Source organism: Euphorbia lathyris, chromosome 8 (assembly GCF_963576675.1).
Source record: "Euphorbia lathyris chromosome 8, ddEupLath1.1, whole genome shotgun sequence".
Taxonomy (NCBI): Eukaryota; Viridiplantae; Streptophyta; class Magnoliopsida; order Malpighiales; family Euphorbiaceae; genus Euphorbia; species Euphorbia lathyris.
In genome coordinates this window covers 26,028,239-26,044,619 of record NC_088917.1, presented here as the reverse complement: position 1 = coordinate 26,044,619, position 16,381 = coordinate 26,028,239, and the positions used below count along the sequence as shown (strand labels likewise).

The window sequence follows — 16,381 nt, the reverse complement described above, 5'->3', positions numbered from 1 at the left end:
CAACTCCTAGAGTGAACCTCAGGAGAAACCTACTTCCTGGAGTGAACCTCAGGGGAAATCAACTTCCTAGAGTGAACCTCAGGGTAAAACTACATCCTAAAGTGAACCCCAGGGGAAAGCAACTTCCTAAAGTGAATATCAGAGGAAATCAACTTCCTAGATTGAACCTCAAGGGAAACCTAGTTCCTAAAGTGAACATCAGGGGAAACCTAGTTCCTAAAGTGAACATCATGGGAGAGTTGAGGCAAACTTAGGGGAACCAATAATCTATTTAATATTTTAACGTGTATTTTGTGAGCCAATTAAAAAGCTGAAAAATTAGAAGGTGTCAAAACCAATCCATTGTGAAAGTCAAAGTGGAGCAATTACTCAAAACGTGATTTGAAGGTGAAGAACGTGAGTTAGTAGAAGAAACAGGAAGTTACCACTAATGTCTAAGGACAACTGATGTATTAAGCATTCTTTATATATATAACCGAAGTTTTCTTAAGTTTGTGAAGAAAACTAAAAAGCTTTTAGTTACTAGTAGGATTGCAAACAGAGCAGAGGGTATCCGTTCCCTATGAAGATTCATCTTAATGGGGATAAGAAATTCCCATTTAATTTCTATGTGGAGGTGGGAGTGAGACAAGACGAGATCTCTCTTTTCCCTACAAGGATTCCCATTTGTATAAATTTTTAGATGTTTAGTCTTATATTTAGATTATTTTATTTAGAAACAAAGTACAAAAATAATGCTTGTGGTTTATCCTATTTGCAAAGAAAGATATGTGGTTTAAAAGTTTGCAAATAGAGGTATATACTATGTTTTTTTTATAAAAAAAGTATTTGAAATTACATAATTAAGTTCTAATGATAATGAAGAACATTTTTATTTTTATTTTATTAAATTACATTTACATATTGATAAAATACACATCCCAAAATCGAATTGCAGCGGTGTAAATTGAACTTAAATATCAATTTAGTTCATAAACTGTCAAATTAGTAAGAAACGTAAAATTTCCACCATATGATTTATGGTTTCGATTTAGAGAGTTGCGTTTTTTTAGTGTATGTGTTTTATCGAAATGTAAGAATAATTTTTTTTAAGATAAAAATGTCATTGATCGTAATCAGAACTTAACATTATAATTTGAAATACTTTATTTTGTAAATAAAGCATACCATAGATCTCTATTTACAAATTTTTAAACCATATGCCTCAGTTTGCAAATTGGACAAACCACGGGTATTATTTTTTGGGATAAGGTACCAAAATAGGTCTAAGGTTTTTGGAAAAGTATCAATTTAGGCTCAACGTTCAAAATAGCACCAATATAGGCTTAACGTTTACAACATAATATCAATTTAGGCTTAACGTTTATAATATAACATCAATTTAGACATCACGTACAAAACAACACCAATATAGGCTTAACGTTTATAAAATAATACGAATTTAAGGTTAACGTTTACAAAATATATACAATTTAAGCTAAACGTCATAATTAAATTAATTATATTATATTCTTTCCCTATTAACTTTATATGTTATCTTTTTATTTAGTTCTATATTCTTATTTATTATAATACAATTAATTAGTATTCTTGCCCATTAAGATCTTATATTTGTTTTTCATCAATGATTCCATGACTACTAAATTCTAAAAGTAATTGAATATCCACAATATTTCGAATAATATCCACAATATTTCAAATACGTATTCGAAATATTGTAGATATTGAATTACTTTTAGTTTGCATATATTACATGAGCCATGGAATTTAGGAGTCATGGAATGATTGATGAAAAACAAATATAAGGCTTTAATAGACAAGAATACTAATTAATTGTACTATAATAAATAAGAAAATAGAACTAAATAAAAAGATAACATATAAAGTTAATAGGGAAAGACTATAACATGGTTAATTTAATTGCGACGTTTAACTTAAATTGTATATATTTTGTAAACGTTAAGCTAAATTTGTATTATTTTGTAAACGTTAAGCCTATATTGGTGCTATTTTGTACGTGAGACCTAAATTGATGCTATATTGTAAACGTTGAGCCTAAATTGATATTATGTTGTTGTAACATCCCTAAACCCTAACATATACATCTTCCCACATTCATATATGTTTTCATGATTGAATACATACATTTTAGATTCATCTCATTGGCATCGGAAGTTTCGTATGCATAATGCGATTATCATGCGATTAGTAGACGATTAGTGTGTCATTAAGATGTAACGATTGGTTAATTGAGTTAGGACTTAAATGAATGAATGAACATGTCCTTAATTGATTAAATTAGACTTGTGGAGGGCTGGAAATGAGTTTTGTGAACAAGCACCTCACTTAAGCATGATGTCACCCAAGATTGAGACAAAATGCACCTCTTCATTTCAAATGGATGTACACAACTCATTCTTTATGCTTTCCAGCCACAATTTCGACCAAAGCTTCAGCAAACTTTCCCTTTTCATACCCTAACATCCTCCAAAGAAAACTCTTCCAATTTCTTCCATTGTCAAGCCAAACAAGTTAAGTTAGGAAGCATACTAGGTGATAGACACAACTTGAAGGTTAGTATGTTGTTTTAGCTTGTTTTCTATGAGTTTGAGATTATGAAATACCTAGGTATGATGATAGGAGTTGTTGTGGATGAGTTATTATTGAGTTTGTTAAGTTTTGGTGTTGTTTGAAGTGGTTATAGGCTGTCCAAATGAAAGATATGTATCAAGTGCCCTAAACAGAAATCTAGGGTACTGCTTTCCGTCATTTTGGAGCATGTTTTTCATATTTATATTGTTCGAATTTGAAGATACATAAAGAATAAACTATATTCCTATATGTGTTATGAAACCCTCTGTAAAATATGGGACTTTAATTCCATATATAGAGGAAGAAAACCTAGATGGCTCATGACTGCCTCGAAATTGAATATCATGTGAGGCAGCCATGTTGATGTAGCATTTTGAGGATCTTAGAGTCCGAATTGGAGAAAGTTTCTTTATACAAAAGTGTTCCTAACTACTTGAAGTATATGTCTGTAAAAGGATTTGGCAATCCATTGTACTTAGTGTGAGCTAGGTTGAGTGCATTATGGTAGAGGCAAAGCTGGGTAGTCTGTTTCTTGGCTGGAAACAGGACAGAATCATTTTGTATGCAATATATTGTGCAGAGGTGATATTAATGTGAATTTTGGATATGTTCTACCCATATATGTCTAGTTTCAGTAGGTTCAAGAATCAGGGAATTTGGATTCATATAGAGAAAGTTATGACAGAATGTGTGCAAGTAGGTCATGTGATGATCTAAGACAAAAGGATTAGATTGCATGAACTTTGTGGCATTAGTGTCTTGTAAATCATATAGCATCCTTAGTTTATATTTTCATTAAGTTTATGTTAAGGCTAATTGGATCAATGTTATGTGACATTAGGAGGGCAAGGTGTAATTGAACGCACACCCGATCGTGTTGAATAGATCGAACCAAGTGCGACGGTAAGCATATTGCTTATATATGTGTATGAATGTATTGTGCCTTGTGACTTGTTGAGTGTGAGATGCGGTTGAATCTTATGTGAATGATGTGAATCATGTTTGAGTGTTTGTGATCCGCTATGATTGATAAGAAAGTGATATGATTGAGTATGTTGCAGTGTTATGAGTAAATACGGCATGTTGAGCCTTGTGCACATACTGGAACTGGATAATGGTTGGATTATAAATGAATATGAGCTTGCTTAGATGGATATGTGAAATGGTCCAAGTTGAGAGTGCTATCCGAATATTGTGAGCCGGAAGCACATGTGTTGAGATATATGAGTACGTGAGTTGAGTGTAACTCCTCCGTAGCACAGATGATTGTATTCCGAATTTAGTGAGCCGGAATACAGATTGGGCCCAAGGACCATTTTATATATATTGTCTAAGTACGGCAAGGCCTTTCTAAAATAAGTATTACTATAATAAATGAAACAGGTGAATAAATTCTAACTTGGTACTGATGATATATTTTGATTTGTGCTCTTTACATTACTTTTGTATATACATATATGCGTAATATGTTTAATGAGTAGGCAGCTCACCCCTTGCCAACAGATTTTACAGGTTAGGTGGAGTTCTTCTTGCTTAAGGTCGCACCAGCAGTGTCAGTCCATTCTCATCTAGGCATTTTGGAGTCTTGTGATGTACTTTTGTTTTGTAAATCCTCTATGCAGGATAATGACTTAAACGTGTATTGTAAATGCTTTCTCTTATGTATAATCTGTAAAGTTTATATGAGATTGAAGTTTATATGATTGAGTATTGAAAGCATGTCTATAACTGATATTGTGTGAGATATCATGTGATCCAAGTGAGGGGGTTACATATCATGTGATCCAAGTGAGGGGGTTACAGTTGTAAACGTTAAGCCTATATCAGTGCTATTTTGAACGTTCAACCTAAATTGATACTTCCCCAAAAACCTTAGGCCTATTTTGATATCTTATCCCTTCTTTTTTGTACTTTTTATTTTTATTTGTTTATTTTAGATTTGATAGATGATGTATTTTTTTTATAAAGATAGATCTATCTAAGTATATTAATATTTTACTAATGTTTTATAGTCATTATTTAATTCTATTATATGGTCAAATTTAAAATTTGTAAAAAAAATATTATTATTATTATTATTATTTTTGTAACAAAAAAAATATTATTTAAAATTTAAGAAATGAGGAATGAAAAATTTCACATAAATTCTAATTCCCATAGGTTTTGATACATTTTATGATGAGTGAGTAGGTGTTTGGCTATAGCATTTGAGAAAGAGAAATAGAGATTTAGATGCATTATTGTTAAGAAGACAAAGACATATATTGATGGGTTGGCAATAATTGCTAAAGTGGTCCATTTAATTTTGTTGCTTAGGAGATATTTCTTTTTTGGAAATATTGCTAGCCTACCCATTATTCAATAATTGAAGGATTAGGCTCCAAATTCCCTTCCAAATCCTTAAATAAAAGAATGTTTCTTCCTTTTCCATTTCTCTATTCTTTATACTTATTCATTCATTTATAATTTATCCACTTTCTTTTTTAATAATTGTTATCTTAATTAGAGTTCATTAGTTACATTGATTAAAAATTAGACTTTAGATCAATAAGAGGTAATGAGTTTAAACATGGTTAGCCTAGACTTTTGCACTTACTAATATGATGTGCTACCATTAATCAAATTAAAATGTTTAACCACAGTCTCAAAATGAAGAACTACATTTCCCATTTTGAATGGAACAATATTTTTTTATTTTTCAAAATCATAATTTTAAAAGATTTTTCTTTTGAAAATAATTTTCACACTCTATGAAAATGACATCAAACCAAAAAATTCATGATTAAAATTCACTTAGAATGTCATTTTTATCAACTTTATAATAGAGATATCTTGTTATTAAAGTGATAATCTTGTTTAATGGTAAAATGAGTATCATGTTACTAATTGCAAAGTTTAGCAAGTAAAATATTTGATTTTAAGGTTTAAAGGTCAGAATGAAAGTAAGGACAAAATTGAGGAACCATGAGTGTAATTTATTCCAATATAAATTAGTTATCTTTAGAAAATAATATAAATCTACATTATATTGAGTGAGAGACTGTTTCATATTCCTACATTTAGCATTGTAAATGAGATATGGAGGAGATAGAGACTGTTTCCTCCCATTCTCGCCCCCGTTTAGTAAATATTGAGTGATGGAACTGTAATTAAACTGATGATAGAAGTGTGAATAATCAGTGGTATAATTGTAATTAGGAGATAGTTGGTTAGGAAGTGGTCCTGCTGACTTTGAGAGTCCACACAATGTATCAGAATAGCCACACGCTATGTGAGTTTAATTTTCCAGAAACAGAAAATGACCCTGTTGAATTCCAAAGCTCATATGACATATCATAATAGCCACACGTCGTGTGAACTAAATCTTGAGAAGCACTTTAGTTCCTTGTGGGGTGATCTTCACAAATTCATTATGAATAACACTTTTTTACGATATGAAAGCTTGAAGTCTGTTCACAATCAATGAACTTCTTCTCTATACAACAAACAACTTGAGGTCAAGTTATTTCTGAGAAGTCGGGTAAAAATGGCGACACTCTGAATGGAAAAGATGACAAACCGTGTGAAAGACATGATTCACATAGCATGTGGAGTTCTTAACACATCGTGTGATCCCACACGGCGTATCAAGAATCCACACGTCGTGTGGCTCAATTATGGAGTTTCTGACACGCCGTGTGAACTTACGAATTAAGCATGGTGACTCATTTCCAGCTACCTCATAATTACAACTAGACCACTAATTATTTACACTTCTACCATCAGCTTAATTACAGTTCTGTCACCCAATAATTATTTTTTTTTGGAAAAAGAAAGGAAAAAACAAACAAAAACAAAAAAGAGGCATAACCCAGGATTAGCCTAGGGAAGCTAACCCCCACCACATCATCCAAAAGGAGAGAGGAAAGGAAAGTAGGAGGAGAAGAGAAAGTAGTGACTCCCAACATCTTCTCATGGCCCTCGGCTGCTAAACGATCCGCCACCCGGTTCTGCTCTCTGAAAATATGGCTGAAATTGATGGACTCAAAGGAAGATCAAATCCTTTTGATACCTTTGATTAAATTCTGGCTATTCAAACAAATAGCCTTATCATCTGATATCATTTTGATAGCTTCGAGGTTATCAGATTCCACAAGCAACTTCTTCAAGCCCAGACTCTTAGCAAGTCTAAGGCCAGAAAAGATCCCCCAAAGCTTAGCAGAAAAGGAAGAACCCATCCCAAGATTCTGAGCGAACCCGGACACCTAAACACCACCATCATCTCTTAGGACTCCTCCAGCAGCGATTTTCCCGTCCTTCAAACAAGAGCCATCTGTGTTTAACTTCACCATCCCTCTGCTAGGCCTACACCAGCCCAAGAGATGAACCACCTTCTTCTGGATAGATCTAGCAAGAGGGTCCTCCTTGAAGCTATCAATAATAGTGCAGAATTTCTTGGAGAAGAAATCAACCAAATTAGGAATAATAACCATTTCTCCTTCAAAAATCTCCATATTCCTCCATTTCCAAATCTGGTGACAAACAACTGCAAAGATGATATCACCATGCTCCAGATTGGCTAACAATCTACCATTAACACCATCTGTAAACCAGTCAAGTTCAGAATGGGACAAGAAAGCAGACAACAACTGGTTAGGGAGAACTTTCCTCCACACCTCTCTACTCTTAGCACAGTCTCTTAGAGCATGGCAAATGGTTTCCTTATGCCCTCTACATCTACTACACGCCCCAAATTCCACCAAATGCCGCCTTTTCCTATCTGTATTAGTAAGTAACCTATTCTTGACACCAAGCCACAGGAAACTCCTAATGCGGTACGAGTCTTTTAAAGCCCAAATCTTCTTCCAAACATCAGGGTGAGGAAACTCCAAATTTTGATTGAAGGCCTCAAAGGCAGATTTACAAGTATAATCCTCATTATTAGTCAAAGCCCAACAGTGACTGTCCCTATCTTCCTCATTATTACTAATCTTAACTCCTCTAATCCTCAAGAGAGTTTCTAAATTAAGGAAAGAGTCAATCTTTGACCAAATCCAATCACCCTCAGAATCAATCACATCAGCAATCCTCCAATCCCGGATATCCATAGGCGGCGGGGAAGTACAAACCTCTAATAAAGACTTTTTACCAATCCAGATGTCATTCCAGAAACTGATAGAATTCCCATTGCCCACTGCCCAACCTATCCCAGAGCAAAACTCCGAGAACACATTACTTAGGCCTTTCCAGAGAAAAGAACAATTAATAACTCTCTCATTGGGACCACTAAAAATCTTATATTTTCTATATTTCCCGCATAATAAGCGAACCCAAAGAGAAGAAGGAAGCTGCCACATTCTCCACAGAAGTTTCATAAGTAAAACTTTATTATTGTCCCTGGCTTGTCTAATCCCCAGACCCCCCCATATCTTTAGGCTGGCAAACCTCTTTCCAAGGAACGAGGTGAATTTTTTTCCCCTCCGCAGAATCCCCCCACAGGAATCGACGATTGATTTTATCAAGATCCTTAAGAACCGGCTCAGGCAATTTGCAAACTTGCATAATATGATTAGGAACCGCAAAATTGACAGACTGAATCAGAGTAAGACGGCCCGCCATAGACAGGGTTTTAGCTTTCCAACTAGCACATTTACTATTAGTTTTATCGAAAGTCTCTTTAAAGGAAGCTTTAGAAACTCTATCACTATGGAGGGGAACCCCCAGATATTTACCTAAAAAATTGGTCAGAGGAATACTAGATATATCACTTAGCCTTTTACAAACTCTTTGACTCATGTTCTTAGAACACAACATCCAAGATTTTTGGATGTTGAGCTTTTGGCCAGAAGCAGCTAAGGATATCCATGATAACACCAATTTGCTCCTTATTTCCTTCCACGAATAACATAACGTCATCAGCGAAGAACAAATGAGTAACCGGGGGACAATATTTATTGATGGAGACTGGATGAAAACTCCCATTGTCAACCTCTTCTTGGATAAGGTGAGTTAACCTTTCCATAGCAATAATAAATAAGAAAGGGCTCATAGGATCCCCTTGACGAATACCCCGAGAAGGAGTAAACTCCTCTGACATATCTCTATTAATCATAACCTGAAACACAGGAGAAGAAATGCAGACCTCGATTAATCTCTTCCAATTATCTAGAATACCAGCTCTATCCAGACTATCAAGAAGAAAACTCCAGTTAAGACGGTCATAAGCTTTTTCCAAATCTAATTTAAGAGCCACAGTACCCCTCTTACCCTTTTTAATTTTCATAGAATGGACCATCTCCTGGGCAATAACAACATTATCCATCATCTGTCTCCCAGGAACAAAACTACATTGATTCTGACTAATAATATCCGGAAGAATACACCGGAGTCTATTAGCCACAATTTTGGTAATAGTTTTGTAAATCACATTACAAAGACTAATGGGCCTCATTTGTAAGAACGAGGTCGACTTCTCCACTTTCGGAATCAGGACCAGAAGAGTTTTATTCACAAGCTTAATATCCTCAGAACCACTGAACACTCCTTTAATAAAACTATACATACCTTCCTTTACCGTCTCCCAATGTTTATGATAAAAACCGGCAGGAATCCCATCAATCCCAAGAGCTTTAGTAGCCCCAATACTAAAGACCGCCTGATCAATCTCTTTCTGGTCAATAGGGTGGAAAGCTTCTAGAATCAAATCATCACCTAATCTTGGAAACGTAATCCTAGAAAGAGCTTTATCCAACTCCACCCTTTCCTCTCTAAATAAATCTTTATAAAAGATAAGGGCCAAGTGACGAATATCCTCGTCCTCATAAGCCCAATTACCATTCAGATCTTTGATGGCATCAATCTGATTCCCCTGCCTTCTAATAACAGTAGAAAGATGGAAATACCTGGTGTTGCGATCTCCATCTTTAATCCAAGCTTTCCTAGATTTCTGAAACCAAAGTAACTCTTCTTATATAAGCACAGCTTCCAATTCCTTCTGGAGAGTTCTAAGAAGACCATCCAAACTATGATCAAATCTAATCTCCAAATTGCGTTGAATGCCATCGATTCTGCTCAAAAGCTTGTTTTTCCTTCTGATAATATGGCCAAAGATGTTCTTATTCCAACCCACCACATTCCTTCTAAAACCCTCTGCAGCAAGTAACATATTAGAATGAGGCTGCCAATTCTCCTGAACAAAGTTTTTAAACTCAGGGCGAGATTCCCAGGCCACCTGGTACCTAAAAGGTCTATCCCCTCTAGGACGATGGCCTCTAACCAGCTTGATTAGAATAGGACAGTGATTAGAGTGATGGAAAGGGAGGTTTAACACAGTCACATCAGGAATCTACAATGAGCTGCCATGTTCGCATAAACTTTATCTAAACGAACAAACGTACTATTACGTTTCCAAGTAAACCTATGGCCAGCAGCACCTAAATCCGAAAGCCCACACAAATCCATACTCTGTTTATGATTAAGACACCGGTTCACATAGTGGTTCCCACCCCCTCTTTGATCGCTCATAAGAGCAATATCATTAAAATCCCCAGCCACAAACCAAGCATCCTCCATACTCGTACTCATAAAATACAGAACCTCCCACAACCTTCTACGATTGGCCAAAATAGGGTCAACATAAACAAAAGTGATAAAGAAAGGTTTATTCCCAGGATAACTAACTTTGCTGTGAATAAATTGTTTATCCATACTAACAATATCAATATGAACATGATCTGACTTCCAAAAGAGCCAAATCCCACCAGCCCGGCCAGTAGCCTACGATCTAACACAATTCCAATTTCTAAACTTTCTAACCACCTCATCAGCTTTACTTCCACTGATCTTTGTTTCCATTAAAGCAAAGCAAGAAGGGTTAAACTGTTTAATTAAATCTTTAACATGGATACGGGTAGCCTTGCTAGCCGTTCCTCTAACATTCCACACAAACAAATCCATCAAACGGAAGACTACTGACCACAGGCCCAACACCCTAAACCAGGTACTTATTAGGGGCTCCTAAGAGCCTAGAAGCGGTACCCGCAGGCCCCCTTTTATCCAACAGTTCTAAGGAACTTTGGTTATTTTTCTGGTTACACTTAGGTTCTTCAAATTCATTTTATTGACACCCATAGCCTTACCATTTCTAGGCTCAGCACAGTTTTTCGGGATACTAACCTCTTTGTCTTTCTTTATCATTGTTGGGGCATGAGCTTGGGATCCACCCAGAGCCTCAACTTTGGATTCAAACAGAGGATTGACAGTCTCCACATTAATAGCCGCTGGCTCAGCAGATTCTAATCCTGGCATGCTAAGATCCATTTGCTCATTCGCAGGATCAGAGTCTAGAACCTCCTCAATAGAGAGAGCTCCAAATCTAGACCCTGCAACTACAACCGATGCATCACCTGAACCTTCTTTCTCCTTTGGGCAAGACCTCTCCTTAATTCCAGGATTGATCTGGAGAGGACCCGAGTCCTTGCCAATGTCAGGAGGATGATTCTGAGCAATAGTCGTATGAGTCCTGCGCCTTCCCGACCTCTTAGCAACCATCCAGGGGCCAAGTTCCTTCCATCCACTTGAATCCCCTCTTCTCTCACCTTAACGGCTTCAACAACCACCTCTACCACTTTCACTCTCTTAGGGCAACCTTCATAAGTATGACCAAACATACCACATTCGAAGCAAATATTATGAATACCTTCATACTCAATAAAGTAGACAGTATTCTGAACACAGAATTTTGATAAAAGGGGCTTAGCTAGATCAATATCAATGCATACTCTTGCAAACTTACCTCTAACTGCCCCAATGGTAGTCTTGTCCACATGGTGCACTTTCCCAACGAGCCCACCAATCTTATTAAGAAAGCTTTCATTATAATATTCAACTGGTAGGCCCGAGAACCTCATCCAAGTAAGAATCCTATTCACAGAGCAATCATGTGGGTTAAAGTTAGGGACCCATGGCCTTAAAGCCAGAACATGATTAAAAATAATATATGGATCACCATTAATCACAGCATTATAGTCCTCTGCCCTAGTAAATTTAATTACATAATAGTCGTTTTCTAAATCAGTAATAGTGACTTTCCATTTCTTGGCCCACTGTGCCTGGATTCTCTGAGCAAAATAGTTAAAACTAATTCTTTTTCCAAGCACCGTTACAATTAATGAAAGCTTCCATTTAGCCCTGAGGCCACGCTTCTCTGTCGAGGAAAGCCGAATTACCGGACATAAAGGGTCATCCTGTTCTCCATCCTCAATATCTGAATCAGAACAATCCTCCTCTGATTCATTTTCTATAAAATCTTCATTTAACAAAGGCTCCTCCTCAACCACTCCCATAACCGTATCTCTCCACGAATTTTTACCAAAGCCTTGTTCGTTAATATTTTTGTTAATATTTTTGTGATTCTCATCACTGATAACCCTAGATTCCAAATTCTCAACGAAACGGGCCTCCTCGGCAACCACAGAAACCCCATCGTCCACCACCATGGCGCCCCAAGATCCTTGTCCTGCCAGTCCGCCCCCCTGGACTATCGCCCCATCCCCTACCATTTTCACTCCCCCATCGCCTTCTCCTAATACCACTGCCGCAGGAGAAGACATCCCGTCGGCCCGCTGCACACCACCACTCCCACCCAATAATTATTAAGTTGCCCTTGAGATATTATTTTTCCTTTTTGCCCTATTAAATTTATATTAATCTAGCTTGTTTTTAGGGGCTTTCTTGTATTTTCTTTGTTAGGGCTTTGAGAGTATATAAACCCTAATTTTATATTGTAATACGATTCTTTTTATCAATTAAAATTATAATTTCTTTTTTGAGAGTTAGGGTTCACCCCATCTGTTAGAGATTTTTAAAATTCCTACAAGTTGTAAGCTGAGGGTTTTCAACTCATTAAAGTTTAGTTTGGGAATCTTTTTATGGCTTTAAGGATAAAACTTTCAAACAATTTCCACTATCAACATTGATCCACGTTCCTATCAGAGACGGATCCTCATCGGTGTGGGGTCCAAGGAGCCTTTGTCATCAGAAAGAAACTAAGAGCCTTATGGATGGGTATACTCATGGCTTAACAGCACCTCCAACTCAGAACTTTAATATAGTGAGTTAATGGTCCTTCCTAATTATATACCATTCACCAATTTCACCATCTTTCTGTTATAGTGCCGATTTTTTAATTTATACCAAGTTGTGAAGTTTCAGATCTTTCAGTCAAATTTGGAAGTTTACGTAATTGCATTTAATTTAGTATTAATGGCAATTGAAATTTACAATTAATTACAATTAATTTAGTATTAATAGCCAAGGTAATTTAGTACTAATTGCAATTTACAGTTTATTTTTTGGGTTTTAATGTAATAATAGTTTTATGTTCTAAATTCTAATGCAGTGATAGTTTTAGGTTTTTAATGGAGGTTTTTTTCTTTGCCAATTTAAGAAACATGTTCGTTTGTAATAGAAATCTGATTTTGGATAATGAAATGCTGAGTTTTCACATTCCCAAAGTCTTGTTGAATTTTGAAATTTCAATTAATTAATAATTGTGCGTGATTTAACGATTCGGAACAAACTTGTTATTCCTGCATGACTTCCCATATGAAATTATCCAACCAAGTCTAGTTGACAATTGCATCTAAACAATTGGAGATGGACAATTTGGTCCCATTGCAACCCAACTTACCTTAGAAAGTCAAATATCTAAAGTTTTGTGATTTGTTGTGGTTGTGGTTGTGGATGAGAAAACTGAAAGAAAAAAAAACAAAAAAACAAAAATAGTTTTGAATATGATGTCGTATTGAATTGGGTGTGAAGGGTGAAGACAAAAATATATGTCGTGGTAAGTTGTAACAAGTGGGAATGTTAACACATGCATATCACTTAAATCATAATCACAAATCTTTTTGTTTGAATGCGATTTTGATTTTTTCTCAAATTAATATCGACATTTTATTTTTTTAGATGATGTTTTATATCATGAATTTTTAACTAAAAACTCCAAATGTGTGTCACTGCTGAAGTGAAGTTTTTGACTTCTAACATGATTATGCAAAATTTAAAGGATGAAAAGACTTAAATTCGTAATTAATCTCGTAAAATCAGTGTTCTAAAAATCGGTTCAGTCTGTTGTTTAGATAGGGATGTTTATAACGCCTCAATTTCTACAAATCAACAGTGTAATTCGGTTTAATGATCTTTTAGCGCCTAGACAAGTAGATTCAAGCAGACCCAGACATCAATAGATGACCTTTTCCACAAAAAAAAAAAATCGATCCTTAAATTTAATGTCATTTTTCAATTTTAAATATCTAACTAATAAATATCTAACAATCAAATATTATTTTAAGGATATTAATATTATTTTCTTAACGTATTTTTTTGTTAATATTATTTTATTTTCTATTTTTATTTTTTAAGAACATTAATATAACAAATAAATATATATATATATATATTTTCTATTTTAAATCTTTTCTATTATTATTTTTACATATTAGAATTCATATTTTAATTATACTTATATGATAATTTACTTATTAAAATTATAAATATATAAAAATACAAATTCGATTAATTATTGATTAATTTTTTAGGGACCTGTCCATTTGACTAGTCTAGCGTTTTTTATAATCTTACGTAAAACTGAGAATTAAGAGGGTGTTTATGCAAAACCATGTTCATTTCTATACAAAATAGTCGTATATGAAGTTGTGGTTTGAGATGAAACTATAATATTAACAGACTAGAGGAGGGGATAGGTGGGATTATGGACGGCATTTGGAGGATTAATGTTCCTTCTAAAGTTCGACATCTGTTGTGGAGAGCAAGTACTATGTGTCTGCCAACTAGATCTAAGCTAGTAAAGAAACGAATCAATACCCCAACGCTCTGCCCGCGATGCCATATCCAAGACGAAACTATCCTACATGCGCTAGTTACTTGTCCAGAAGCAAAACAAGTTTGGATGTTGTCAAAGGTAGGTGATCTAAGTGCTCGGGTTAGCAGTTTCTGTGATTTCTGGGTATTCATTATGATTAACCATGATAATCCATCTATTGGGATTGCTGCTACATTATGTTAGGCAATTTGGAACGATAGAAATATGATGGTTTGGGAGGCAAATCGACAGCCACCTGCTATCTCTTATAGCAAACAGTTTTTTTGAGAAAATGGCAGCAGGCCCAGACAGCGACAGCAATGCCCGGGAGAGAAGCAGCTAGTTCAAGGTGGTCATGTCCGACACAGGATAGCTTGAAGTTGAACATTTACGCTGCATTATACCAGGATACAGGTAATGATGGTTTTGGTTTTGCGTTGAGGAATCATGAGGGTGTTTCATAGCTGCTGGCAATGGAGTGATCAATAACTGTCAGGACCCGCTATTGGCAGAAGGAATGAGTTATCGTGAAGCCCTTAGTTGGTTGAAGAAGGAAGGAGTTCCGAATGTTCATCTGGAAACGGATTCTCAGCTCTTGGTTCTTGCAATTACTGGAACTACAGAACTAGTTTCCCCTTTTGGCATTATTGTTGATGATTGTAAAGCTCTGATTAATGAGCTAAATGTTTTATTTGTTTCTTTCATTAGGAGGTCAGTGAATAAGGTCGCTCATATGCTTGCAAGAGCGTCTAGTTCAGTGTCTGATCATGGGATATGGAAACATAATCCCCCCAGTTCATTTGTAATGGTTTAAGTGCTGATATTGAATAATAAAGTTCATTTGATTTCAAAAAAAAAATATGTACCAACCATTTCTGTTAGATATGTAATTATCTTGTTTAGGAATCCATTCTGTATCTTTCGATTTGTTACACACAACAACGGTAACTTCGAGAAGCTGGCCTTGAATACCAGAGACGAACATGGAAGGAGAAGATGGGTATTGAGAAGATGAAGATGAGATAAATGATACATCTTCAATATGTTAGATATGTAATTATCTTGTTTAGTAAATATATTATTTGATTGATTTGTAATTATCATATTAGCATAATTATAGAGCTTGATTTTGTATACTCTTTGGTATTTATATTCTCATTGATCAATAGAAATTCTTAAGGGTTTAATCTCTATTAAAAAATAATATATTTCCTAAACAAGATAATTACATATCTAACAATTTCAATTCATAAGAGGTTATTGTGATTGCTCCATAATCAACTTAAAAAAACTATTACAAATTTTCCTTATTTTTTTGATTTCCATACATTCAGGAAGAGCCAGTGAACACACAATACCCAATTACAGATCTTATTGTCACTTTACATCTACGCCAATCATAATCACAAATCCCTCCGTCCTTGTTCTATTTTGGCAAGTATCAATCAGTTTTTAAACAACTACATGGGGTAAAAGATGAAATTAGTGAGCTCAAATTTATGCTTCACGCATCTATGGTGTCTAATGCTAAGCCGTCTTACCATGTCAGACTGAAGAGAAGTTAGTGATGCAGACATCTTCTTTAAGAAATCAATTTAAGGCGAAGGAATACCTCATACGGTGTGTGCCCTCAGCCACACATCGTGTGAGATACGAAGCGAAGGAGGAAGTGTGATGAAACTGCCCCATACAACGTGTCACTAGGGCACATGTTGTGTGGAGCTCGAGCTAAATTAAGGGGAGCCTTTGAGTTAATTCACTCGGTGTGTGTCTATATCCACATGCTGATTGAACCATTTGGGTGTGTGTCTATATCCGAGATAAATTCATTAATTTGACTATATATTAATTATATTTTTTAATTTATATGAAACACTCTCAAATGATTTACTATAATAAGATGGAAGAAGTATTTTATATGTTAAA

At 35.2% G+C, this 16,381-nt stretch overlaps 1 long non-coding RNA gene across 1 annotated transcript; it reads left to right on the top strand.

The window, feature by feature from the left end:
• Positions 1–2,255: 2,255 nt before the first annotated feature.
• LOC136203746 (uncharacterized) lies at positions 2,256–4,379 on the top strand. The gene is made up of 3 exons (XR_010674966.1): positions 2,256–2,573; positions 3,434–3,495; positions 4,096–4,379. It is a non-coding gene; the product is annotated as an uncharacterized lncRNA (long non-coding RNA).
• Positions 4,380–16,381: the final 12,002 nt, after the last annotated feature.